Source organism: Equus asinus, chromosome 20, assembly GCF_041296235.1.
Source record: "Equus asinus isolate D_3611 breed Donkey chromosome 20, EquAss-T2T_v2, whole genome shotgun sequence".
NCBI lineage: Eukaryota > Metazoa > Chordata > Mammalia > Perissodactyla > Equidae > Equus > Equus asinus.
Genome location: NC_091809.1, coordinates 52,332,177 through 52,352,369, shown reverse-complemented (window position 1 = coordinate 52,352,369; position 20,193 = coordinate 52,332,177).

Sequence of the window (20,193 nt, the reverse complement as noted above, 5' to 3'; positions counted from 1 at the left end):
CACTAGAATGGAAGGATGTCTCCCTTTAGCTTATCCTCATCTCTTCCCAGTCTGAGGCTGGGAGTTGGGTCATGTGAAGACAGTCAACCTGAGTCAAGAAGAGCCTATTACCACTTGGAAACATCTCATTTAGAACCTTTCTGCCTTTGGGTGAAGCAGATCGGCCAGGGTGAGGGTGAGGCACCTCCCCGAGGGCTGCTCAGTGAGCATGGACACGAGGCACTCCCACAGGGCACACTCAGGAGCTCCGGGCTCCAGCTTGGGCCCCCATGGCAGCCAGTCCCTGAGGGCAGCCCTGTGCAAAGGAGGGAGGGCAATTTTAGTAGGTAGGTACTGTGGCAGCTTTAGTCTTGGTGAAGCCACACCACTCGATCCTTCCCTCTCACCCCATGTAACTAAGACACCCTAAGTCAGGACATCTGTACATTTTCTTTGCGTGTTTAACCTGAGTACCCTTCCAATACCTGGGCACCAGGCACAGTGGATTTCCACTTCTTTTCTAGCTGAGGTTCCTGCAAGCTGTGACTCTTGACCTGGATACTCTTTAACACACCCCTATAGAAGAGAGCTCCATTGGCCACTCCCCAAACCCTCCTCAGGCCCCTAGGCAGACCCTCACCCCAGTTGCAGGAAGACACACCACAGTGACAGAGCTCCCCCTACTGATGGCTCGTGGTGGTGGTGGGCCCAGAAAGGCTGGTAGGATGAGTTCTGTGAAATTAGGTTCCAGGAATACCTCCCAGCTCCCCCTCAATCCACCGCTCACAAGTAATGGAAGCTTTATCTGGGAGATGTTGAGCAGCAAAGGCCTTTATATCAGTGCCAGGGCTCCCCAGACAACACAGAACTTCAAGCAGAACTTGAAAGGACACGCAGAACAGGCCCTTAACCCAGCAGTGGGCCAGATTGGTGGGATGTGTTCCAGGGTCCTCACTGCACCAAGCTCAAAGAATCATATGTGTCAGCCAATTCTATTAAGTGCCTATGCTGACTGCCACCCAGAGAGCTGGCCTACCCATCCCCAAAGGAATTCTTAGACACCTTGCCCACTTCTCATGCCAAAGGCAGCTAAACACAAGCCTACAACTTCTAAGGGACCTGTCAATGTCCATGAAATGGGTAATAATCTAAGACACTTGGTCTTCAAAGTACCATGACGTTCATTATCTCATTTAACCCTCAATAACACCACTACAACCCCCTATAAAACAGACGTCACCATCAGATGAGGAAACTGAGGCATAGAGAGATGAGGTAACACGCTCGGATGAAAGCTCAGCTCCTCCTACATTATATCTCTTTGTGTAAAGCTGAGAACCCTAAGGAGGAGGAACACTGGGAGCCAGGAAGCCTCTGAGGCCTGAGTTCCTCTCAGGATTCTACCAGAAGAAGAAAGAGCCAGACTCTCCCTCCCCAGGTGCTGAATTCACCATAGGGACCTTCCTCAGGTCTTCACAGCCTTAGAACCACCAACATGAGTGGGTCAAAGGCTTAATGGAGAAGGAAAAGAGGCAAAGGGAATTAGCACAGGCTCATAGACTTGGTGGGCCTCTCCTGTCCTGACCATCACTGTGAAATGCATCTTCAGAAGGATCCAGGAGAACAGTCAACCAGAGGAATCCTGGAGGTCTTTATGGGTTAAACTTCAGGGCTTCTCCCATCCACAGTCCAGGTTGGTACAAGCCAGTGCCTGCATAACTTGGCATGGGATTCACTTTGATGTAATTTTTGCTATAAGACAACAAATGCTAATTTGTTCACATTTATTAGAGTTGGTTAATCAACCCAACAGCAGCAGCATAAATGAATGCTAATTGGCCTCAAAGTAATTCATCATCATTAAAGCTGTAAGATCGTGTGCTTACTAATCAACAAGGATTGCAGATAAGAGTAAAAGATTCACCAGTCACTGGAGTCTTCATTTATTACCCCAATAAATTTTACCTAGTACCTTCCAGAGGAAGACACTGCATTAGGTGCTTGAAAAGATGAATAAAAAAGGTCCCTGCCCTCAAGTAGCTCCAACCTTAATAGAGCAACGTATGAGAAGTCCTCAGATAAAGGCAAACTATGCCAAGTGCCATGGGAGGGTAGGAACTGCCATGGCAGTCCAGAGAAGGGATGATCGTGTGGGATCACAGAGGGCTTCACGAAGGAGGTGAGATTGGAGCTGGACATTGAAAAATGGGTAAGAGTAGAACAGACAGAGATGGTGGGGCATGCCTTCCAGGGAGAACATGTGCAATGGCGGAGGTGGGAAAAATGAAGGGCATTTTTTGGAATGAAGCAGTGCGGCTTCCTGGTAGACAGTAGCAGCATTTGTGTGCAGGGAAGTAGTTCGCAAGCGCTGCTCGGGCCCTGCTGCGTGCCAGGCACCATGTGCTGTATGCAGCTTCTAGGCCATCCCAGGGATACACCAGTAAACAAAACACACCAGGTCCTGACCTCACAGAGCTTACAGTCCCTCCTAGGATAAGGCCAAAAAGGAAGACTGAAGGAGCTCCAATTCTGCCCTTCTAAGTAGTTTGGGGATTTTCAGGTTGGCCGCAGGGAGATAGTGAAAGTTTTAAATGCTGAAAGTTTATGATTAGAGCTTTTTGGAAAATTACTCTGGCCCCAGAGTATAAGGCAAATTTAAGAAGAAAGAGGAAAAAATTGAAAGTCAAGATAAGAAGCTATCGCAGTACCTTAGATGAGAGATTATGACTGAAACTAGGGCAATAGGTAGGAAGGAAAACAAAGGTATGGATGGAAGAGATGCTGCCCAGGTAGACTATACTCAATACAGGAACCAGCCAGATAGAAGGCAGAGCAAGGAAAGAGTGCAACTGACCTGGGCTCTGGAGCCTGGGCAACTTAGAGAACGTTGGTGCCCTTAACCAAAACCAGGGAGGCAAGAGAAATACACTGGGATGGGAAAGGAAATGATGAGTTAAGGTGGGGTATGCCCAGTGTGTTGTCCACCAAGGAGACAGAGCACGTTCCATCCAAAGAGAGCTGGGAATAGCCAAGAAACCATGAAGAGAGGGCCAGTAGGAAAGGAAGGCACATGAAAAAATGACAAAATGAGGACTAGAGAGCGAGCAGTTACATCTCCTCAAGACTCTGGTACCTGCTATGCTCTCTTGATGTCTCCAAAGCTCTTTAGAAAGACACTGTCTCTTCCAGAATAGCTTCTCCCCCAGAAGACCACACAATGGAGAATACAGTAGAAATATGTGTGACAAATGTGGTGGGGATATCAAAGGGGATTTGGATTCTAGTGGTGGTGGGTGGACAAGGGGTCTCTGTCTCCACTGTCCTGTGTAGCTCTAATACTTTATCTTGGTTTCTCCTCTGACAATGGTTCTCCCTCCACACTCTGGAGACCCCAACTCCTGGTCTAGAGATCCTGACTCTTCAGTTTTTCCATTACATTCTGAGCTCAGGCTGGCCCAGATTCCAGATGATGGTCACCACTGGCATCAAAAGGCCCAGAAGTCACCCTCTTGGCCAGCACCCAGGGCCTCCTACCTACTCCCCATGTATCACATTATATCAGAGGCAGGCAGGCCTAGGCAGGTTTGGCATGGCAGTTCCCAGGCTGGGGTGAGAAAGTTGCCATCTCAGAGTTGACTCAGAGTGCATGTGCCCCAGCAGAGCACATCCTCTGGGACCTCACAGTGACTTTGGGTGGCATGATCAGGACATTTCTCGGGCCTGTAGCAGCCAAATGCAAACATCTTCAATTTGCAATCCCACAACCGGAGTCTCAAAAACGGACTGGAGCCGATTTCCACAAAGGAGCTGATTTCCTTAGAGATCTAGAATTCCCTCAGGGGCAGAGTTTCTTCATAAATGGGTTAGAAAAACCACTAGGGCTTCCATTTTTCTATTGGATCATCTCATTCCTTTCCTAATACCATTACACAAACCCCAGCAAAGTGAAGCTACTATATTGAAAAATAACTGTCAAATGATCAGTTCTCTACTCATCTCCAGCCCTGGAGATTAGAGGAAAAGTGAGGTCCATTCACAAGAAGATTCTCCTCTTTCTGGAGAAAGCCAGTCACGTTATAGACCTCTCTGAGCTGTGAAATTGAGCAAGACTCTCCAGGAGGAAGCAAGAGAGAGATGGTCCACAGCTGGCAAGGGGAGCCATCACCACTCACCGGGCCCTGCTGATAACCCAGATATCGGGCCTCTGCCCACAGCTCACAAAAGCTGTTCATATCTCACCCCGGGGATATATGGCTACCTCCACATAAAAGGACAGAAAAATAAAAAGGGGTTTTTCTTCTAATAAATATTCTTTTGCAGCTAATCCACCCTTTGTAACTGTCAGACTTCATGGGGCTGGCAGCGAGCCCATCAGATAATAATGCAGCTGTGACCGGAGAAACGTGAGAAGAGGAGCAGATTAATAAAGATGAAAAACATGTTTGGTAACTGTGTCTGAGGGGAGGTCCAAGGGGAGTCCTCAGAGGGATACCCTGGCAGCTCAGGGACCCCAAAACCAATGCCACCCAGAAGCTGCAGCCACCCCACAGGGTTAGGGGTCAGATGTGTGGGCCTTGAAAGCAGGCGGCTGGCTTCTCTAGCTTTCTGCGCAGGCATTTGCTCCCTGAGCCTTCCTGGTCAGCTTAATGGAAAACAGCAACAGAACAACAGAGGTGTCACAATAAAGTGTACAGTTAAGGCATAAGCTTTTGGTGTCCCCCACCCCCAGTGTTAGATTGAAGATACACACAGCTCTGCAGGGAGGCAGTACTGTGCTCCCCTCCTGCTCACTGACTAACTCCGGCAAGCAGCCCCATCTGAAGATGAAGCTGGAAGGAGAGGGATTTGACTAGTGGCTGTATTTTCGTAACCAAGAGTTAGGACAAGTGGCCCCACAAGGGCATGGGTAAGATGGAGATATCAGGATAGAAAACATCTGAGTTAAGGCTGTCCTGAAAACTCTGGGTTTTGTATGAATGACAGAGTATATAATGGCAATACTAACTAGTCTTCTAGGCTAAGTGTTATGACGAGGACTATGACATAGAAAGAAGAGGAAGAGGAAGAAGAAATTGAATTCCTTGTTTACACTTCTACACCTTCTCCAGCTTCCCTCCCTCCATCATCGTCAATAATCATATATCCTAAAGGAAGATCTCCCTCAAACCAGTCCCCAGGATTTCTTCAAACACTACCAGGTGGTTCTTGCTGCTTTTCCTTGCATCCCTATCCCGGGAGCCTACGCAGGTCCTGCTGACCATGAGAGCTTTGCAAAGCCTCCACGCAGAGAGCCCCCTTCTCTCCCCAGAAGGAACTGGGGACTGTGGGCTTGGGCTCTACGGTCACCACACCAAGGACAGAAGACCGGAGGGGAGCCTGGGAGAACGGTCAGGCGTCATCAGTGCTGTTCACTCCCCAGTTAAACCCAGAACCCTAGGACACAGAGCACCACATTAAATCCTTTCTTTTGACTTCCCTCTACTATCCAGACATTCTCGCCTATGTGGAGTTATTCCTACCAGCGTGAGAGACAGGAAGAGCACCACAGCAGCCAGGCTCTGGTAACCAGGAAGACAGTGCGAGGGCCACATTAGCTCAAGGAAGAGTAGGTCCAGTGATAGACCACTGAATAATTAAGCCAAATGACAATCACTGTAATAGACCACTCACTATGTTCCAAGCACTGTCCTAAATTTTTTCATTCAGAAATTTCTCCCATCTTCACAACAACTTATTTTTTTTTAATTGAGGTAAGTCACATAACATGAAACTCACCATTTCAACCATTTTAAAGTGTACAGTTAAGTGACTTCCAGTACATTCACAATGTTCTGCAACAATCACCCTATCCAATTCCAGAATATGTTTATCACCCCCCGAATGAAACCAGTACCGTTTAAGCCCTTACTCACAAGAACCTATTTTTCAGGTAGCGCCCTCTACTGACAAAGCTTAACATTGTGCTTTCTGGAGGGAGACTGGCTTCCAGTCCAGCCGGCACTGCAGAGCAGGAACCGGAAGGCAAGCTTGGAGCTGGAGGCGATAAATGGATAACTGGCACACCACCCAGGTTTTCCTGGTGAGGAAATAAAGCAAGGGAGGTTAAGTAACTTTCTCCAAGTCACACAGTAACTGGTAAAGTCAGGCTGTCTGACTCCAGAACGAGGCAAACACTTCTGTTTGGAAGATAAAGGGTGAGAAGAAAGATGCTCCATATTTTCTCAGTGGTAAACATATGGATAAGGTTCCTATGGGCTTGCTGAAAAAAATCTAAAGATATTAGGAAAAGGGAACATTTAGGGAGCTTTGAACCAGATAGTTTTAGGAAATTGAATGGAAGCACTCAAGAAAATTAGTAAACCTATGAAATTCATTAGCTATAAGAGACACAGGCCCACCTAAATAGGCCAGGAATTTCAGTAGCAAACGATAAGCATTTGCTGAGTGAAGTTCTATGTGAGGCACGATGGAAAATACCAAGAAGCAACTCCCCAACTTCAACTCTCCTTCAGTTGGTCCAACTTAATTTCTCGTCTCTCCCCAGGGGATGATCTCTCCTCAGGAGCTGATGTCCATCCCACTGCCCTTAAACACTCCGTAGTCTTCCCTGGCTCAGTGCCATTATTGTTTTGCTTTCCATGTACAGAGCATTCTCCTCTCCTCTTCATTTATCTAACTCCCATCCCTTCTGAGCAGTATAGGCCTCAGTGAGCTCTTTCTGTGAATGCAGAAAGCGCACAGTAATAATCGTAGCCAACACTTGGGGAGCCCTTGCTGTGTATCATGCACCCTGCTGAACACTTTTCAGTGCGTGACCTCACTGAATCCTCATAAAAGAACCCAGATGAGGAAACTGAGTCCTAGGGAAGTTGAAGAACTTACTCAGTCACACAAGCACTAAATGGCAGAACAAAGGTTAGAATCCTGGTCTTTATGATTCCAGAACTTAATCTATTAACCACCGTATTTAAGGGCTTCTCAACTGAGATTGGCCATCAAAATGTAGCCCTTCATCATGTGGAGCTAATGTTGTTTCCTAATTATTCTACACATGTTGGCCTTTCCTTCCTTCCAGATTGCAAGCATTTCAAGGGCAGGAACCATGATATAAAAGCACCTGAGCACAGTGCCTCACATGGACAGACTAGCTTCCTTCTTCTCTTCTTTGCCCCATAGTGTCCTTCTTAGTGAGGAAACAGGGCCACATCCAGAAGGAGAAATTAATGGACTTATCTGAAGAGAGACCTGATCTTGTACTTGACCCAGAGAATAAAAGAGGACTCTAGTTTCAGTCATCTGTCAGTTGTCATCATGTGGCGGCTGCATGTTGTTATGATGCCAAAAGCTGTGCCACTGGGATTTCAAATACCAGCAGGGTCACCCATGGTGCACAGGTTTCAGCAGAGCTTCCAGACTAAGAGAGGCTGGGAAGAAGGATCCAGCCACCCACTTCCAAAAAAATTGGCCGTGAAAACCCTATGAATAGCAGCGGAGCATTGTCTCATCCAGCACGGGAAGGTGAGAGGATGGCGCAAAAAGACTGGGCAGGATTTCACTCTGCGGTACATAGGGTCACTAGGAGTCAGAACTGATTGGATGGAACTAACAAAAATGGTTTCAGTATTGTATTGAGAGGTAAACTGAGGGTCGGGAAGTGCGTGGCAAGAGCTACACATTGCTTTGTGGCTGGCCTAGAACCCCAGCTCCAGTATTAACGTCTGCCTAATGATATTATTAACTCTCATTTTTAGAGCCCCTGATATGTGTCAGCCCCTGTCCTAAGCACTGAATTTACGTTATCTCTTGAGTCCACATACCAAGAGTACTAGGCGGGCACTGCTACTATCACTGCTTTAGAGATGAGGAAATCAAGCTCAGAGAATTAGCTTTCCCAAAGGTTCACAGCTGCTAAATGGTAGAGTTGGAATTAGAATGCAGGGCTTTCTGATTCCAAAACCAGAGGGGAGAAGAGGACCCCCAAAACCTATTTAGGGGACAGGACCTCTCACCTAAGTTCAAATTGTTCATATTATCAAATATTCACTATTTACAAACAGATGTTAATTGAGTCATACAAGATATGGCCCCTGCTGTCAAGAGGCTTACAATTTAGACAAGAAGACAGATGAAGGGAAAGAAGCAGGATGCAGGACAACAAGCGAGGCTGGACGACATCGAAATGGGCTGCCTTGTGATGGGAGTTGAGGGAAAGCACGAAAGTTTAGGGAGAGGATCTAATTAGATGACTTCTAAGTTTCCTTCCAACACTAATCCGTGATTCTATTAACCGGCCCACAGTCAACCAGAGATGGGAGAACTTAACTCTAAAAAGTTCAGAGCTGAAGACACATACTTTACAGCCATCAGCCCAAAAGTAGTAGATGCTATCACAAAGAGTGGGTGGGATTCCCAATGGCGGACACAGAGAGGGATTGGAACAGAGCCAGAGAACTGAAGATAAAGGAACACTGAGAGCTAGAGCCAAGGAGACCCTGTCGGAGAGGAAGAAGGAAAATATAAACCAAGTTAGTCAGAGGGCAGCAGCAAGAGAGAGGAGGGCTCAGGGCAAATAGTAAGCACTCATGAGTACCTATTCTTCATGCCTCTGGCATTCTATTCATTCAACAAATATTCATTGATATTCTTGTGTGCCAGCGCTGTGCCTGGAGCTGGAGAGAATGCAGTGAATACACAGGTAAAGCCCGGCTCTCAGGGCACTGACACTCTTGGAGGATGCTTTTATGAGCAAGACATTCCATTGTGAGGTGACATGCAAGAATGGAGTTCGTGGTCCCTCCACCCAAATCACTCAGAGCTGGGCTATGGATACTAAATTAACATATGGCAAGTTAAATTGCAACCCAATATATAAGTAAGATGTAAAGAAAATAACAGACAAGAGAAACTAGCAAGTCAAAGTGTTATCCTGCCGGGTAGAAGAGACACGAACACGTTTGGAGGCAGGGAAGAGTGCCAGGCAAATTTAATTACATACCGCTTTACATTGTTTAAAAAATTAAACTTTCATGGTCCTCAAAAACTGAATCTTAATACCACTACCCTTCAAGCAGTATATCTGTCCTGCCTAGAAGCAGTTCTAGAAGCCCTTATCATCTCAGCTGGACCAACCCAAGCAGATTCTGCCCAGGAAGGGAGCCAGGAAGGAGACGGTGCCCAGAGTTCATTCATAAACCAGAATTTATTGTTTGCAATAGGCCAAGGAAATAAAATGGTCATAAAATGTACATCAAAGACAGGAGGGACCTTAAAGATCATCTGGTCTGATTTCCCTATTTTATACATGAAGAAACTGAGGCATGGGGACATGAAACGGAGTGCACACGGTGAATTAGAATCGTCAGCAGACGCACATCCAAGTTTCCTAGCCCTCCCGCTTCCTCCAGATAGAAAAAGAAGCATGTATTCAGGAGGTAGTAGGGAGGCAAGGAATCTCTGATGTTCTCCCTAGCCCAAGCCCTGGGCAATATCTTTACCCCTTCACCTGTCACTCTCCCTGCCTGACTCTTTCCATCAGCCATTCCAACTCTGGCTGCAGAATAAAAGGCTCTCACCTGGCAGGTCTCTAAAGTTCAGACCGCATTTGGTCCTGGGGCTCTCCAGCAAGACACAACTCGGAAAGGTTGGCGCAGGCTTTCCCAGGGTTACCTAGTTCTGAGCAGGACTCTGAAGTGTAGCAAGCCCTGGAGGATCCAAAATCAGTCTCGGGTTCTCAAAGCAAACAGAGGTGAGGGCACCTGGCCACAGGCAATGGCAAAAGACCTCTTTGGTGATTCTCTTTGCGGGAATGCTCCAGAACTAGCATCACTCAGGGCTGGAACAGAAACCCAGTAACCCAGCCTGGGCAGCCACTGGGCCAGGGAAAGCTCCAAGCCCTACTCTGCTCTCAAGGACTCAGACCGGGGATGAGGAAAATACTCAAGGGTAGTGTTGGAGAACCCAGGGGCTCTGGGAGACAGGGGGCGGGTGCCTGGAGAGGACCCACCACAACCACCACCACCATCATGGGAAAGAGAAGAAAGGGTCTTGTTTCCCTAGAGGCTGCACCCTACTCTGGGGAGAGCAGCTCCCAAGAAATGACACTTGAGGGCCTGGCTTGGGGCCATGAGAGCATATAGCTCAGGGTTTTATTTCCCCTTTATAAATGGAGGCAGGTGAGGAAAGGAATTCTTTGGCTGAGTAACACAATACTTCTGGGTCCAGCCCACCAGGCTTGGCCCTGGGAAGAGCAAACAAGCTGTCTGCCCTGTCCCAACAGGTTTGTGGACACTGGCCGCCAGCTGCCACTCACTGCGCTGAGGTGTGGATGTTGGGGAAGGGGAGGGAAACTGATGCTGGGGGAGATGGGAGATGTGGGGGAGTATCCTTAGTCCAGCCTTAACCTTTGGCAAGGCCAGGGCCCAACACTTAATGCCACCAAGCCATCAAATGTAACTCTGCACCCCATCCCGCACCCCATGCCATCTCAGTTCCCTCCTTCCTCAATGACCCAGGCCCCAGAATCCAGCTGTAAGTCCAGGGTTTCTTCCCCATAGAGCCTATAAGCTGAGGGCCTTCCCAAGTGCCGCTTGTCCAGGCTGAGGGCCTCCCCTTCTGATGTATACGTGTTCTGCACATCACAAGCCAGGAGCAAGCCCCTGTGATCCAAACGCTCAGCCACAGAAGTTAAATCTTATAATAACAAGCATTTGGGCAGTATTCTGCAGCTTACCAAGTACTTCTTACAGATATTATTTCCTGCTAACAACCTTCTAAGTTAGGCGTTATCATCTCCCCATTTTGCAGATACAGAAACAAGAGGCTGGGAGCAGTATTCACTGGAGCAGCAAAGTCAGGTCTTGAGCCCATACTACCTAACTCGACATCTCCCACTCGTCTGTCCCTCAAACCCAGCAGCCTGGTCATCGGTCTTGGAGATCAGTAGAGTCACTTACGACCAACTCCAGCTTTACAACCCCCGGTCTTTCAAACCTGGCGTTGAACGAATGAGAGGCTCTCACCTGGCAGCCTGAGGTGGGGCAGGCGGACGTGGGCACAGACCTCCCCTGACCCCTGCGCTCCCAGGCCACAGAGCACAGCAGGTCCCCGGCCCGCCCCGGCAGGTGCCCTCCCACCTCTCCCCGCTGGCCCTCCCTGCCACACACTCCAGGCCGGCGCCCTCCCTCCACACGCTGTTTGTTTTGCTGAGAGTTTCCGTTGGCTCGCGTGTGGGTGTTTGTTGTATTTCTCCTGCAGATGGCAGACAGCGTGCCCTCCCCACCATCACCCCACCCTGAGGGCTGTGTGGAAGGCAGAAGCTACAGGGCAGAACAAAAGCCTAGCAGATGAACAGCCCTGTCTGCCGGCGTCTTTCATCCAACCCGAGTACAGACAATATCTTTACAAAATTCCTTTCAACTCCCCCCCCATCATCTGGGACTCTTCCTGCCTGGGTCCCATCCGACTGGAGCCCCCAACCCTTCCCCCACCCTCACAGAAACCTTTGCTCCCCCGATGGGGCGGAGGACGCACAGCTCCGAAGAGCGATTAGGTTTGTTTCTTGGGCTTTTTTGTTTTGGTTTTTTGGCTTCCATCCATTACGCCCCCTCAGAACCCAGAGACCCCGTGCTCACAGAAACTTCTGGCAAAAGGACAGGAATATATTGATTGTGGAAAATAGAAAATAATTGTCATCCTCCATGCTCAGAACTCCCCTCAGCAGAAGGGCCCAGTGACCCTCAGCTTTTTACTGCCCCTGAGAGGCCCCTTGATGAGGCCTGTGCTCCTGTGGGGACTAAGGGGAAGAGTGCTGGAAAAGGATGGAATTTCTCTGTTTTAAAAGTAAGTGTTTGGGGCTGGCCCTGTGGCGCAGCGGTTAAGTTCATGTGCTCCAATTCAATGACCCTGGGTCGCCGGTTCAGATCCTGGACGCAGACCTAGCACCACTCATCAAACCATGCTGCAGTGGCTCCCACATATAAAATGGAGGAAGATGGGCACAGATGTAAGCTCAGGGCCAATCTTCCTCAGCAAAAAGAGGAGGATTGGTGGTGGATGTTAGCTCAGGGCTAATCTTCCTCAAAAAAAAGTGGCACTGTTTCTCATTCCCAAATCTCAATGTTCCCATTCTGACCCCAAGAGAACCCAAGAGCTGTGCTCAGCTTGAGGACTGGTGCCTCCCCCTCTGGAAATATGCTGGGCCAATGCCAGTGAACCACCTGCTGCGGGGTTTAGGAGCCGGCAAGCTTCTAAGTGTCCTTGCCGCCCACGCCTGAGGCTAGAGCTCCTACGGTGAATACAAGCAGCCATCCCCTGCACCCCCGCCACTGTCCAGCCATCAGGAAACCAGGCTAGCCTCCCCGGTTTTCATCCTGTGGCCTCTTACATGCTTCTACCACTCTGCCCAGATTCTCGGATTGATGGCTTGGCTACCCACCCTTCCCAGGTTTTCTTTTCAGCCCTGGTCGTGTCTTTGGCGATCTTCATCAGCAGTATATCTCAAAGGCCAAGGGTCCATCTCATTCCACCCTCATGGTCAGCTCAGACCTACATGACCCCAGCCAGACCCACAGCCTCCCAGGAGGAGGAACTGATGGCTATTATGCCTAACCCCTGTTGGACAACATTTCATGCCCACCTGGAAGTAGGGCCTTAGAGATGTCCTAGCTGACCCTGTCATCAAGGACCTAGAAGCAGCTGAAAATGCTGCTCAGGAAAAAGGTTAAGGAGCATGCCAGGGCACCTACAGAGCCATCAGCAGGCTCTGTGGCCATCCCCTGGCAGTTTGGCAGTTCTGCAGATGCTGACACAGGGTCCTGGAGTCCCTAGATGGGACTCCTTAGTTCGTGTGTTGGACGACTGACTCTAATTCGTGCAGGCCAAATTCAAGCACAAAGAGAGAGCTTGGGCCCTGGTATACAGAAGCTGCTTTGCCTAGTCCCCGGAGACGTGCTGTGACCCAGCACACATCGCTGGTCTGCAGCCTCTGTTTCCAACATGAACCCCTTGGCTCATGCAGCCTCCACCGCCTCACCTGCCCTGGCCTCCAGACCTGCGAGGCCTGGCTCCGTGAAGCCTTCCCTGACCTCCTCCTAATTGAAGCCAAGCACCCTCTCAAGGCATTTCTTCCAGTACTTACCAAATTCCACCAGGTATTTCATTATCTGGGTACACATCTTATTTGTAAACTCCCAAACCACAGAGATATCGTCTTCATCTCTGTTCTTGCTGACCGCCCACCGCTCCCCACCCCCAGCACCTAGCACTGTACCTTGCACAGAGCAGACATTAAACATTTTCTGGATCAATAAATCCAGGGTAATCCCCCCCACCACCAAGTCCTTCTGACTTGCCACTAGGGAGTCTGGCTAATGGTTGAGGGGAAATAAAACAAGAAAACCAAAATATGTCCCATCTCCTTGGCAGCCGCATATAATACCCTTAAATTTCAAAGGAGAGAATGCCAGAGAGCGCCCTAGGTGAAACAGTCAGAAGTCCCTGGACGTAAGAACCTTCCCCATGCTCACTGGACACAGCCCTGAATTTCCAGTTATACTTTCCTGGTGGCACTTCTCTCCCTACACTCCTATCCATCCATCAGAAACCTCTGGTTGACATGTTCAACACTCTTTTCAAAACCTCAATTTCCTGAACTTGAGAAAAAATAGACTTCTCCTGCCTGGGGTGATGGGTGCTGCCTGGCCAGCCGGCGCGTGTGGCTGCCCCCTCTCCTGCACACCCACCCTGGGCCAGCAGCTAAGCCTCTGTGGTCAGGACCCCAGGGAAGCCTCTCGTGATTTGCATATAATCACACACAATGCCAGGCACAACAAAGCCGCTCCACACAGCAGAGCCTTCTCAGCTGAGTTTAAGGTTTAATCTCCTTAATACAAAAGTTTCTGCTTTGCTTTGGATGGATTCTGGGACTCCTGCTAATGATGCTAAACAAATAATCGCCCTTTCTCCCCCTCTGGAGGGTTTGCCCTGCACATTGTGGCTGCACAGGCCCCGGGAGTTGTGGTTTACGGGCCAGGCCTGCACCTGCACTATGTGTGTGAGGTCACCGGGCACCCAGCAGAGCTCTTTAAAGAGAGCCAAGCACAGCCAGGGAGAAGGCGCCAGCCCAGAGGCTGCGTGAACCCCTCAGCCAGACATCAGCGCTAGGCTTCCCCAACTCCCACAGACCCCTCTGGAAGCCCTCATCCCCATGCCCTCCTCCCCAAATCCAGCCCCTTCTGTACTAGTCTTCCATGCTGATCCTCTTCCAGACAGTGTTCAGCCCCCTCGTGCTTCGCCTGCCAGACTCACCCAGCCCCTTGGTTTATGCACTCGTTGCCCCACCATCTGGGAGTCACTCCATACGTCAGTTGTCCTATTAACTTCCGCACTTCACCCTTAGGTCTCAGGCTTTGCCCAAGCTAAGATCCTCTAGGACACTCTTGAAGAGATGCTTACTACCTTTAGTCTTCGCTCTGGACATCTGCCAGATCATTTCCAGAATGAACCATGATCCTCTGTCTCTTATATTGATGCAGGATTTGGAGGATGATAATCCGACAGGTGGCCTGGCTGTCTCAGTTATCTATGGCTGTGTGAAAAACAACTCCAAAACTTAGCAGCACAAAGTCACAATCATTTTATTAGATCTCATGATGTCATAGTGCAGAAATTTGTTTAGGGCTCAGCTGGGCAATTTTTCTGCTCTTTGTGGTTTTAACGGGGGTTCCTTTGTGATATTCAGCTGATGGATGGGCTGATCTGGGGGTCGAAGATGGTTTCATTTTCAGGTCTTATGCCTCAGTAGGTGTGCCTAGAAGGCTCGGCTGAGCTAGGACTGTTGACCAAAGGGCCTACATGTGGTCTCTTCAGCATGGCAGTCTCAGGATAATGAGATTCCTTATGTTGCAGATCGCGGTTCTCAGAGAGAATATTCTAAAAGAACGGGGCAGAAGCTGCAAGGCTTCATATGGCCTAGCCTCAGAAATCCTAGAATCTCACTTCTGCCATATTCTATTGGTCAAGCAGCTTCAAGAGGAGGGAATTGACAGACATCTTTCATCTGCCACACCAGCTAAAAGTCTTCTCAGGAGCCACCAGCCCCTATAACCCTATAACCAGTACAAGAGCAATGTCCTGGGCCCAGAGGCTGAATAGCCTAGCCTTGCAAATAGACCATCACAACTACCAGCCTGTATACACTAGGCGCTGGCATCACTCTCATTCTTTCCAGAGACTCAAACAAACATCCTACCCCAGGCCTAGTGCAGCGTCCCCAGTTGACTCACTGTTTGACCTGCCTCTCACCTGCCTTAGCTGCTAGCAGGACCTTTGGTTTTTCTCGGCTGCTGCCAGAAGTAGAGTTGCCCTTTTCAGGTTTTTGTTCACAGGTGGCTTTAGATAGGAGATAAGGAAGTTTGAGTTCATTTTTGCAGAGGCAAAGATGCTGCCACAAGATAGGGAGGTCACTGATCCAGACTTCAAGTTTCATCCTAGCCTTTGCAGAGTGGCTCCAGCAGCAAGTCCCCGCTGAGGGAAGGAGTTGTCAGCTGCTCTGAGGCTTTCTGGGAGTCAGAGACGAGCCTTGAGGACAAGGAGGGCAAGGAGAGTGGGGGGTAGGTTTCTGTCTGCCACACCACCTAGGTGCTCAGTCACATCAACACTAAGCAACGCCTGGTCAGACAGGCTCCGGCAGACCCACCTGGTCCAAACCAGCTTCACTGTTACTGCCTCCAGGTTGGGAGTGGCAGGCGTAGGTAGAGCAGTCTTTGCTTCAGGAGCAAGGGAGCAAGGCGAAGTAGGGCAAGGCCACACACAGGTCTTTTTTCGTTTTCTTCGTTAGTGTGCTTCAGATTTTATTATGAAATATCTAAGCCATGCAGAAAGGAAAGATGAATACAAAAACAGATACCCGGACGCCCACCCGCTAATGTAAGAAACGAAATGTTACCAATGCTGTTGAAGGTCCCTGCGGCACACGAATTTCAGGGCTCTGGAGAGCTGGGGAGAGAAGGGGGTGTGCTCATTTCTACCTGGAAAGAGGAGAAGCCTTGACGGGGAAGAGGGACGCAAACCTCAGCATTAGCAATTGCTGCTCCATCCAAAGCGGGTCCGCTTACTGGGGCCCCAGTTAAAGGAGATTTTATATGAGTGTGGAAATAGAACACTCCTTCCTCCAACTCCCAGTTCAGAGACTCCCCAGCCCTCATGGTCTGAATTCCTCACTAGCTCCTTAGGGATTTCTTAGGGACTGACTTTTACGTCTCTACAGCCCTCCATCTCCCACACTTGACTGTAAACTGCATGTCTGTGCGTTATTCATGTTTGATCTCTCACACAGTTCTTGTGCCAAGTCAGGACTCTTTGCTATCGACTTGAATGTGTGATTAATTCTTGGGAAACACTCATGGTCAATGGGAAGGGGACAGGAAACATAACAGAAAGGGAAAGAAAAAATGGGTTGAAAAATAACAGACCAGAGCCTACTTAGCACCCAGATCTTGGTTCCTAATACCATTCTCCCACAAAAGGAACCAAGATTCCCTGGAGAAATGACTCATTCTAAGACTGGGGAAGGAATAAACAAGATGAGCCTGGGGCATCTTAGAATGCCAGAAAGTAAGGAAATGCTAAAAAAAAAAATTAATAAAAATATCCACAATGATAGGTTATATAAAAGGACCCAGGAGCCAACTGAAAGAGCTCCCAATGGCCAATGCTGGATCATTTTGAGCAAAAACATATATACTTTCAACCCAAAGTATGAAGTCAATATCTATGAATCCATACTGAAATAAATAAATAACTGAATAAATGAATAAATAGAGGAGAAGAGACAAATCTCCCAATCAGAAGAATTCCATATACTTTATGTTGGCACTCCACCCTCAGGGAGGTGGGGCACAGCTCTCCCCTTCTTAAATGTGGGCTGTACATACTGACTTCCTCCCCCAGAGTACCATATGAAAAGAAGACAAATAAAAGAGTGACTTTACAGTGGAGAAAGCCTAACAAACACGACCTCAGCCAGGTGTTCATGGTCAACAACAACAGTGACACATCACGGTGATAGTATGTACTCTTGACATCAAGTGATGAAAACAGCACTTTATCTCTCTGGTCTTCTTACCCCAAACCCGTAACTCCAGTCTAATCACTAAAACAGTACCACACAGATCCCAATGGAGGAACATTCTACAATGTGCCTCATCAGTACTCCTCAAAACTGCCAGGGTCATCAAAAACAAGGAAAATCCGAGAAACTGCCACACCCTAGAGGGGCCTAAGGAGACACGACAATAAATGTAATGTGGGATCCTGGAACAGAAAAAGACATGAGGTAAAAACTAAGGAAATCTGAGCAAAATATGGACTTCAGTTAATATATTGGTTCTTTAACTATAACCAATGTACCATATTGATCTAAGATGTTAAAATACAGGAAACTGGGTATGATTATATGAGAAGCCTCTGTACTATCTTTGCAATTTCTCTGTAAATCTAAAACTTTTCCGAAAAAAAGTTTATCAAAAATGAAAAATCAGCATGTTCTAAGAAAAACTTAAACAGAACTATAAACAGAGGGAAAAAATAAGAGACTGAAAGGACTTCAGAATCACAAAAGTTAAGAAGTCCCCAACCTGTCAGACCCACTGAAGAGTCAGCTAAAACCGGAACTGAAAGGTCTAGACCAGCCAGGGGACACTGCCAGGGCCCCGGGAGAGGGCAGGGTTAGGAGATGGTGAGTATGGAAGTCAGACAGCTAGGGCAGACAGTCCAAGGACATGGAAGCAACAAATGTAGACAGACTCTCAGGAAGTGTGTCTTTAGGGATAGACAGAAAGACGGGATGAAGCATCTGGCCTCAGTTAGAAGCCTCAAATTAGACAGACACTTAGCAACACAGATGAGTCTTTAAAACAGTGCTGAGGTGGGAAAGCGAAAAACAGGATGAGACCTCCACATACATTTAAAAAGCACACGTGCATAAACAATACTCCTTTTGCAAGAACACACACATACACGTGTTAAATTTATTACAGTGTTTGTCCATGGGGAGACAGAAATGAGAATAAATGGAAAAAAATAAGTGAATAAAATTGAAGAGGGTTCCTGCCCAGAACAGTAATGAAAATGTGCTATGAGCAACTCAAACCTCTACACCTGAGGGAGGTGGGCGGGGTGGGGGCGGGGAGGACGATGAGAGAGAGAGAGAGTGAGAAAGAGAGAGAGACAGGGAAGGGAAACAGGAGAGCCAGAAGAGGTAATAGAATTAGATTTTCTTCAGAACTGAAGGAAAGGCAGAAGAGAAGGAAATAGTGGAAAGGGAGGGGTTGGCAATGCCAAAGAAGGAAGGAAGGGGAGCACAGCATCCAAAGCCAAGTGGGGATTTCTCTATGGGGGGAGGGAGGGAAGGCCATATCAAAGCAAACTGTCAACTAAGGAAGTTTGTTTTTGCAAGCCACAATCTTCCTTGTCAAGTAGGGAGTTCCTACATAAGCTTTAAGGAACAGAAAAAAAGAAATATGGGGAAGGGGAAAGGAGAGGCCGTGGCAAAGAGGAGAGACTGGGAGCTCAAAGGAAAAACCTTTGAGATTTGATCGTGGTATGGTGAAAAAAGCACTGATGGGGGTTTGGACAATCGCCCTCATTCTGCCATCAACCCTTTATGCAACCTTGTGAAAATGCCTTAACCTCTCTGAGCTTCAGTTTCGTCATCTTTAAAATGAAGGGTTGGAAATAATGTCTAAGCTCCCCTCTTTGATTCCACCACTTCATGCAGTTTGTGAGTTACGCCAGGAAGGAAGACTGGTAGCATTACCTGACGGTGGCTGGGTTCACTCAGCACTCTTCCTTTACTCTCGAGCTTCCATTGTTTATCGCACCAACGAAGCCCAGAGAATGACCTCTCTCTGCGCCTTCAGCATGTATAGTCATTCACACAACTTAGCACCCGATTCTCCATCTTTTATTGTGCCCTCATTTGTCATATACACCGCCTGTGAGGGCAGAGTCCATTCATGTCTCGTGCTTCTTTTGTATTCCCACAGGACTGGGCCTAGGAAAGGTGTTCATTAACTACTTTGCCACATTCTAGGCCCAAAATCTCTCCAATGGCTAAAGACTCTCAGGGCAGACCTCTCAGTAGAGAACCATTCGAATCAGATTTTTTATTCAAACTTTGATCCGAGGAGCAATCTCAACTTTTTTTTTCCTCTTTTCCAGTTTATTATTCCTAGAAATCTGATCCAAGGACTTGACCATGTGGGAATTTTGTGTTGACCCAAGACAAGCCACTTCCCTTCTCTGGGTCTCAGCTTCCTCATCTGCAAAATAAGGAGGTTTAAGAATATAACCCCTAGGCTCCCTTCCAGCTCAAATACTCTCCAGCCACAGGAGTTAGCTGATTCTATTTAGGCCTCCAGGATCCTCTTAGCAGCCAAGTCCAACCTCACTGTCCAATTCACTGGGTAGAAAGTAACTGTCAGGATTGATTTCACAGCAGGAAGGGAAATGAGGAGAGCTGCTGGCCGTGATTGTAATAGACACAGGATAAAGAGAGTCCAGAAGGTTACAGACCTTCCCATAAGATCTCAGAGCAGGAAGAAGCCCACCTATCTTCTCACAGAAGAAGAAAGTTTAATGAGATGAACCCACATTCTGCCACCTGGGAAATTTATGTAACTGATATGGAAAGAACACTCTTGGGAGCCAGAATACCTGGATTCTTCCCCTGACCTCACTTCCTATTAATGCTATGATCTTAGGCAAGTGACTTAACTTCTTTGAGCCTCCATTTCTTACATGATAAGATGAGGTTTATTGCAATGTCTATGTCACAAGATTGTTGTGAGTATCAAATAGGAAAGTGTGTGTCAAAGTTTCTTACAAAACTTTGCAACTTAAAGCATGGTGACCACAGCCTTATCTGTGACCTTTTTAGAAATGCAGCATCCCAGGCCTCACCCCAGATCACCGATAGCACTGAATCACAATCTCTCATTTAGGAACTCAAACACTTAACAGCAAGAAGACAAATAACTCAATTTTAAATTGGACCAAGAACCTGAATAGACATTTCTCAAAAGAACACATACAAATGGACAACAGATATACAACAAGATGCTCAACATCACTAATCATCAGGGAAATGCAAATCGAAACCACAACGAGATATCACCTCACACCTGTTAGAATGGCTATTACCAAAAAGACAAAAGG